This window comes from Poecilia latipinna, unplaced genomic scaffold, assembly GCF_001443285.1.
Source record: "Poecilia latipinna isolate Pla-1442-1.1 unplaced genomic scaffold, P_latipinna-1.0 Scaffold2108, whole genome shotgun sequence".
In the NCBI taxonomy this organism is placed as follows: domain Eukaryota; kingdom Metazoa; phylum Chordata; class Actinopteri; order Cyprinodontiformes; family Poeciliidae; genus Poecilia; species Poecilia latipinna.
This window is the reverse complement of record NW_015114724.1, coordinates 59,774-66,764: the sequence shown is the minus strand read 5'-3', so window position 1 is coordinate 66,764 and position 6,991 is coordinate 59,774. Positions and strand designations below refer to the sequence as shown.

At 40.3% G+C, this 6,991-nt stretch overlaps 1 protein-coding gene across 1 annotated transcript in view; it reads right to left on the bottom strand.

The window, feature by feature from the left end:
- Positions 1-6,802: 6,802 nt before the first annotated feature.
- Positions 6,803-6,991, bottom strand: part of LOC106936270 (E3 ubiquitin-protein ligase TRIM21-like) — a 9,136-nt gene continuing 8,947 nt past the window's right edge. Inside the window, exon 4 of the transcript XR_001422092.1 lies at positions 6,803-6,981. The gene's annotated coding sequence lies outside the window, so the exon portion shown is untranslated. The remainder of the gene's footprint in view (positions 6,982-6,991) is intronic.

Below are 6,991 nucleotides of genomic sequence, written 5' to 3'. Positions count from 1 at the left end.
AAAAAAAAAAAAAAACAAAAAAAAAAAAAAAAAAAATTTTTTTTTTAAAAAAATTTTTCGCCCCTTTCAAAAAAAAAAAAAAAAAACAAAAAAAAAAAAAAAAAAAATTTTTTTTTTAAAAAAATTTTTCGCCCCTTTCAAAAAAAAAAAAAAAAAAAAAAAAAAAAAAAAAAAAAAATTAGCTTCTACTTTTTGAAATTTAATCCAAATATTTAAGAAACGGCTTTCTATTCATACCAATATAGTGGACTACCGTTTAATAATTTTATTCAAACCAATAATTTTGGATTTCAACAATTTAAAAGTGAACACGCAACTTCCGGTAGCCACCACCGGAAGTGCCTTTGCTAGCTGCTGCTACCGCGGCGGTTGCTGTCTCTCCGGTAAACGGTTCAGCCACGTACGTGGGATTTCTTTTAACTTTTCTGCTTCGTTAACGAATGGCTTCAAAAACACACAACAAAACCATCAGCTAAACGTGGCGGTACAGGTAACATTTACCTTCACTCAGTCTGTTCTCTTTAGCTTTAGCTAGTTGATCTCTTCCTCTTTAGAACCTGAAACTGAATGTTTATGTGCTGTTTAATAACTAGCATCAATTGGACTGAGTTGAAATTATTTCTATTTTTTTGTAAAGTGCCTCATGTTACAAATTGGTGCTGTGAATAAATAAATGTGTTTGTGTACCAGAGTGACTGCTGAATGTGGAAAGCAGAGCTGGTGCTTCACATAAATCAGCTTCAGGAGGAAAATCAGCAGCTTTTCTACAACTTCTGTTCATCTCGAGCTGATTTGGCAGCTTTGAATGTGAGACAAAAACTGATGAAGGAAAAATGTCAGAGAAACGAAGCTTAAAGTTGAAGGAACAACTCAAACTGGATGAAGACATTGTCTATATTAAAATGACAGCTCTTCATAAATGGGGAAAAATATCCTCAACAAACGACTTCAGATGGAATTAAATGTGGAAAATGGAACAATTAAAGCATTTTTGTCCTTCAGATGATTCAGATTCTTTAGATCCATACATTACAATGAAACAAAGACATGAAAAAATGTTCTGATCAAGCAACAAGGCCCCCAAGAACTTCTGTTTCTAATAAACATGTTTGTTGCCTCTTCATGACACAATCAATATGAAAGCATTTAAAATATGAAAATGAGGAGCGATGGACGTCCAGAGGAGTTTGTTCCAAGGTGCCAGCATCTCAATCCTGAAAGAGGAAACATGAAAGCAACAATACTGAGAGCAACTTGTGAGCAGGAGGTTGCACATTCTTACATTGAACCAGTTTTCTCATGGCCTCCCTGAAAGGATGGATGTGGAATTGCTTCAGGATGAAAACCTTTTCCATAGAGGTTGCTGTGAAACAGAGGAAGTATTCCCTGGATCAGCTGGACGTCGTAGTCAATATGATGATCAACAAAAAGTTGCCCTACAAATGGAGGATCTACAGCCTGTGCATTACTGGAGAGATGCAACCAAATGGTCAACGTGTGAAAATCGTAAGTGACCCTGTCTTAATGGACATTATTGCATTTATGTTTTCACTTGTTGACCATTTGGTTGCATCCTGCATTAATGATGCTTTATTTATTATCTGTGTGTACGAACAAACATGGAGAGCTGCCTCATTTTAATTTAAAGGGGAGTAAATGTTGCTGTACTGGGGGAAAACAGAAGAAACCATTTCTGACAGCAGCAGCATCATGTGCAGAGTTGGAATGATGCTGGTTCCTGTTCCTGCAGCGTCATTCCCGATTCTTTGAAAATCATGACATTCCTTCATGGTGATGCTACTGGAATCATGAAATAATCAAATACACTTATTATCTGAATTAGCTACGGTTGCATTTTAATGATTTAAAGACATTTAATGTGTTTAAAATTAACATGCACTTACTTGATTGCATTCACATTTGAGTTATTTAATTTTCTGGCCACATGGGGGCGCTGTAAAGCAGCACTGATCTCAGTTGTGACGTTGAAACTTGGGTGTTGTTGGTCACTTTTCCCCTTCAAACCGGGTTTAACATCCTCTGCTGTGGGTACAGTGAGCAGAAAACCCCTGGATCTCAGGACAACATGTCCAACTCTGTGCTGGTTTAGACCTGAGCTTAGACTCGGGTTATATAGCCGGCTATATAACCCTATAACCTGCGGCAGGTGTGGGCAGTCTCAGCCCCCCTCCAGCACCCCTCGCCGGTGTTCGTGGTGGCAGCACGCCGGCTCTCTGTACAGCAGGAACGGCAGCTCGGACACGGTGAGCACGCTGCCGGAGGACGCGGCGGACGCCCTGTCCAAGTGTCCCTGCCTGCCTGAGCCGGAGGAGTATCCGTGGATGGAGCGGGAGCTGCGGGACGTCTCCAGGGGGAACTGCTTCACCCCGGGCCGGTGGCCGTCCTCCGGCTGTCCGTCCTGCTCCGCAGGGCTCTGGCCAGGCTGTCCCGGGAGGCGCAGCGGCTGAGCGGGCTCCACCGGCGGTGTCCACCCGCCTGGAGGTGCAGAGCGCCGTGCGGCTGGTGCTCAGCTGGGCGTTGCGTGTCCTCCGCGGTCAGAGCCGTCTCTCTGCACTGTATGAACTCCGGGGACACCGCAAGTCCGCCTGCTGCGGACTCTCCGTGGGCCGCTTCTTCCGGTGGATGGTGGAAACACGCATGTCGGTGCGCATCCACGAGTACGCCGGAATCTGCGTCGCGGCGAGACTGGCGCTGCACCTGGCCAGGTTGACCTCTGACCGGGTCAGCTGCGGCCCGGTGACCCCGGAGCTGCGGGGACTCCTGCAACCCTACGAGCATCTGGTCGCCAGCGGTGAGTTCAGCAAACCCAAAAGGCTTTTTAATGACATCTGATTTTATGCTGATATTTCCAAACAACCAGTGTTGTGTGTAACTCGTTATGTTTACTCAGTTACATTTAGTTGAGTAATTAAAAAAAAAAAAACTTTTAGGAGTATTTTATTAAGCTGTACTCTTTACTTTTGCTTGAGTAATTTTATTTTATGCTTTCTTGAGTAACTTCACTGAATGAAGAACAATTTTGTTTTTCCTCAAAAATTCACCAGATACAAACACCTGTATTGTTTTTCCTCGTATTTCATGTTTTATATTGAAAGAAACTGATTTGGAAAACAGTTGTTTTTTTTTGCCTGATTTTGTTATGTAACAGTATTTTGTTATGGTATATGACTAATTCTCTTTTTGATCTTTAAATTCATTTAAATATTAAGTGATATTTTGATCAGTTACTCTGTATGTGCATCTCTTTTACTAGATTGTTTTTTATTTGTAATTTCTTGGATGACTACTTTTTACTTTTACTCGTGTGAAAATGTTTAAGTATTGCGACTCTTACTTGAGTATAAATTTATTCTACTCTTCCCTCCTCAGCAAACACCACAGACACCAAACATCTGCTGTACATGCTGCTTTTCAAAAGTATTCATATTTTTAAATTGGAAAAAAATTTCAATTGTTTAATTTTGTATTTTTAAAATGTAAAGCACTTTGAACTTCCTTGTTCCTGAAATGTGCTATGCATATTATAATACTGATTAAATATTTCTGCATTTTATCTCATAATAATCAAGCTTCATTTCACTTTATTGGGATTTTATGAGACTGAACCAACACAAAATAGTTTTTATTACAAATTAAAATTTGAAAACTGTTGTGTGCATGTTTTCAGCCCCAGGTACTCGTATATCCATAAATAAGTAATTTAGTCCAAGTGTGTGATTTGATCTCAGTAAAGATCCAGATGTTCTGAGGAGAACAAACGGCAGATCCACCCAAACCGGACAAGGATTTTCTTTATCACCAATAAAACCACAAGTTTCACCAATAAGACATTGAAACTTATGGCTGTGTGGGGAATTTATAGAAGTATGAATATTTTCCCAAGCCAGTCTGGGGAACATTTAATTACTAAAATATTTACAGTGCAGTGGTTTTTATGAGCTGATCTCTGAAAGCCAGACCTCTCGTTTTCTGCCTCAGTTAAAATTTTGCAGCTTTGTTTAGCAGAACTAACTGAAAAACTGTCTTCTATTTTTATTTCATGCATGTGCAATAAACTCATTCAGATTCCTCCTCATTCATCAGCAAACAGGTCAACAAGACCCCAAAGTACCAGAATGAGGATGATTGGGAAACGAGTCATTTGGGTAATAAGGAGGACGTAGACGAGCCTCGCTGGAGTCAGACGCTCAGTTTGATGCTTCTTGGGTGTTTTGACTTCCAGTGCAGAAATAGAAACACATCAGTTCATATACTAATATCAGAATAAATATATTGATTTGTATTTTTTTTGACAAAGATCCTCTTTTGGTTTTGAATAAAAACATTTTTTAAGATTTAACTTCATTCATTTTTACCTTTTTTTTAAAAATTGCTTACAATTTTGATTTGTTCCAACTTAAAACTCCACTTGTACACAAACTGATGTGCAATTAGACCCTCAACCTTTTATTACAAAGGTTTTAATAAACACAAAATGCCTAAACAGATTCCACCTGGTCTGTTTTTTAACGGTAACAAACTGAAGGAATGTGAGACGACATCATAGAACAATTTCACACAAGAACTGGCCACAAAACACAACAAACATCAAAATGAAAAGCTGTGATTCTGGTCAGCGCGTTTGACCCCGTTTGGTTCTGTTGTTGCAGCCAGACACTCCCAGCTTTCTGCCAGTTGGTAGAATAGAGCTGTTGTTTCCAGACGCTGACTGAGCCTGACTCCATGCTGAGGATGCCGGTTCAGGCTCAGAGTGAAGGAAATGATTTAATCCCTCAGCTCTGTGCATGAGGAGCTCAGTGTTCAACACAGTGGCTGAGTTTGGATGTGTTGAGGTTCTTTTACTGCAGGAACGGATCAGAAAACCCTGGCTGGCGGTTTGTTCTTCAGACATCTGTAGTCTGACCAGCTTGTTCAGCTCATGTCTGTAAACACAGCAGGCCAACCTGGACCAACTACCAACACACTGAATCTTTACTAATTTTTCTTTTACTGAACACAAGATGTGAATTTTAAAAACAGGAGTGAGTCCAGATCAGAATTGGTGAACGAGTACAGAACGAACCAGATCGGTCAACGAGGAATGAGAAAGTTTTCATCTCTGAGGAAAAGGCTTCGGCCGCTACATCGACACCAGTGTTTAGTTTCAAACATGACGTCAGGTACAGTTTCGATGGCGCCCTCAGGTATATGCAAAAACAACAGGGCTGCAGTTCGGGTGGAACCGGACCGAAGCGTGCCGGTCCGGTCCATGCAGTTCCGACTGTGTCGCTCCACAGCTGCTTGTTTCTCAATGTTAGATGTTGGCCGGCGTGATGTAGTCTCGAGATTCTGTTTCAAACTGAGTTCATACACCTCTGGAAAAAATTAAGTTTTTCTGATTTTACTCTTTATATGTTTGAGTAAAATGAACATTGTTCTTTTATTCTATGAATTACCGACATGTCTCTTAATTTTGTGAATGTATGTAAATAAGCAGATTTAGAAAACTGCACCAACGAGCATCTTCTCATGGGCCTTAGCCCTGCTGGGGGCCAAGACCCCCTAAAGGTCAGACCCTAGAATCGCCCCTGCCTTCAGCCCTTTTTTCACACCTTCCTAGTGGAGCATTTCTCCACAGTGTGTCTTCCTACCACACACAATCTTCACTTTAACAGGAGCAATGAAATGCTCAAATGTGTGATGTCTTGACAGCTTATCTGGGTTACAGCAGAGAATCAAGGAGAGTAGATTTGATCAAAAGCTTCTGCGGTGTCTTTTTGTAATAGAAAGTTTTGCTAAATGAATGAAATACTTTCAAAGACAGAAATGACCCATCAGGACATCAATTAGAGATGTTGGAAATATTTACATCCTGTCTGTTCATCAGGTGGAGAGTATCTTTGTGTTGCTTGGTTAACATGTTGAGGGAAACCAAAGTTTTAAAGTAGATCACCTAGAATTTTTGTTCCTCTTCCTTGAATAGCATCAACATGGATGCTCAAGTTTCTCAAATACCATAACAGATCAAATCTGACCAAATTGAAAAAAAATTACTTGGAGGGTTTTGTTTAAAATTGGTGCCAGAGCTCATTTATGGCCTTTTACTGCAATTCCCAATTATTGAGTCCAATTTGCCCAGAAAAACTGTTTATTGAATTATGAACCATTGTAACACCTTCCCCCTCTAGGCTTTCTATTCTCACTTTAAAATGTCTTGAGTTGCTGATTCAACAGGCACAAGTGCTTCTTTGTCATCCAATTGCATTTGTTAAAAATGTTATGCTCAATGAGGAAGTCATGAACTAAAGTCCTTTTGCCCAGTGATCTTCCATTTAGCACAATAAGTGAGGTGGTGGATAATGTTTTGATTGACAGGGATAAACCTGAAGTTTGATTTCAGACCACTGCATTTAATTGTTCAGTTTTCTGACAGTTTCCTGTCAATAGGGATGCTCCAGTATTGTACCACTTGGGGGGGGGGGGCAGACTCATTTTGGAGGAAGGCATAATGTGGACTCTGCACACCCACATATGCAGAGTGGATGTGATTCTGGAGAACCAGGTGGTTCTGATTAAATACAGCATGCTTTTTGGGTTCTCTGAAGTAACAGTACCTAACACAGTGAGCCATTTTCTCACTGAACTTCAGAAACACGATCTAGTTGGCAAATTTCTGATGAGCTGTTGAGGCCAGTAGGGATAAAAAGTGGGAGCTGAGGTGCAGGGGGACCGTAGCTCAGCATCCGTTATTCAACCACCACGTTACATTTACTCTGATTAAACGTTCAGACAAAAGCACAACTTTAGAAATAAGCAGTTTTAATTTGATGTGCAGTTCAAAATGTTTGCATGCAGTTCTAAAACTGTTCAGTTAAAGAGGAACAGGAAACAATGAAATGAACCAAGTTAACATTTATAATCAGAAGCTGGAAATTTCCAGAAACAGAATCAAAAAGCTGCAGTAAATAATCCAGCTTTGACCTGAACTGTT